This window comes from Cebus imitator, unplaced genomic scaffold (assembly GCF_001604975.1).
Source record: "Cebus imitator isolate Cc_AM_T3 unplaced genomic scaffold, Cebus_imitator-1.0 Scaffold216, whole genome shotgun sequence".
NCBI classification, from domain to species: domain Eukaryota; kingdom Metazoa; phylum Chordata; class Mammalia; order Primates; family Cebidae; genus Cebus; species Cebus imitator.
This window is the reverse complement of record NW_016107531.1, coordinates 269079-270259: the sequence shown is the minus strand read 5'-3', so window position 1 is coordinate 270259 and position 1181 is coordinate 269079. Positions and strand designations below refer to the sequence as shown.

The 1181-nt window shown below is 54.2% G+C and overlaps 1 protein-coding gene across 1 annotated transcript in view; it reads left to right on the top strand.

The window, feature by feature from the left end:
- The window catches only part of CERCAM (cerebral endothelial cell adhesion molecule), a 16855-nt gene extending 15701 nt beyond the window's left edge, over positions 1-1154 (top strand). The window contains exon 13 of the mRNA XM_017548995.2: positions 651-1154. The gene's annotated coding sequence lies outside the window, so the exon portion shown is untranslated. The remainder of the gene's footprint in view (positions 1-650) is intronic.
- The last annotated feature ends 27 nt before the right edge of the window (positions 1155-1181 follow it).

Sequence of the window (1181 nt, the reverse complement as noted above, 5' to 3'; positions counted from 1 at the left end):
TTTGCGACAGAGTCTCACACTGTCGCCCAGGCTGGCATGCAGTAGCATGATCCTGGCCCACTGCAACCTCTGCCTCTTGGGCTCAAGCGATTCTCCTGCCTCAGCCCCCTGAGTAACTGGGAATATAGACACCCACCACCAGGCCCAGCTGCTTTTTGTATTTTTTTTTAAATTTTATTTACTTATTTATTTACTTTGAGACAGAGTCTTGCTCTGTTGCCCAGGCTGGAGTGCAGTGGCGTGATCTCAGCTCACTACAACCTCTGCCTTCCTTATTCTGGGTTCGAGCGATTCTCCTGTCTTAGCCTCCCGAGTAGCTGGTACTACAGGCACCCACCACCATGCCCAGCCTCTTGTATTTTTAGTAGAGACGGGGTTTCACCATGTTGACTAGGCTGGTCGTAAAATCCTGACCTCAAATATCTGCCTGTCTCGGTCTCCCAAAGTGATGGAATTATAGACGCGAGGCGCTGTGCCTGGCCTCTGTGTCATCTCCAACTGTACCTTCAGCTGTCTCTGCGGCCCTCTCTAGCTCTTTCTCTCTCTGTCTGTCTCTGCCTCTGTTTTTCCGTATTTGTCGGTGTCTGTCTCTCTCTGATTTCTGTCTGACTGTAATTCTCTTTCTCTTCCTGCTTCTCCTGTCCCACCAGGTCCAGGTGATGACTGCAAAGGAGTGCCCAGGAGCAGGCCACTGCTGCCCAGGGAGCAGAAGAGAAGGTTGTTGGCAGGGGCCACAGATCTAGTCAGACCTGCCACCCTCTTGGGCACGGCCGCTCTGCCCTCTGGACCAGTCTTACTTTGGGAGAAACCACTCAGAGATGGATCCCATTCCCTAAAGGTCTCACAGCAAAGGGGCAGGACTCCCAGGCCCCTTGACCCTGCCTGGCCTGATTCAGGGCCTGGTGGCCCCCAGCCTTCTGTTTCAAGCTGGGCAGACCCCAGGAGCCCTCCCCTCCCTAAGGACTCAGCCAGTGGGCCCCTCTGTCCCCTTCTACCTCCACCTCAGGCCCCTCCCCTAGCTTGATGTTTGGGTCTCCCCAGCACTCTCCTCCCTGGCCGGTGCAAAGTGCAGGGGGCTGGAGCAGGATCAGTGCAGACCTGTTGCCCAGCACATAGTAGGCCCTCAATAAAAGCCATTTACACTACATATATAATGTGTGTATGTGTGTGTGTGTGTGTGT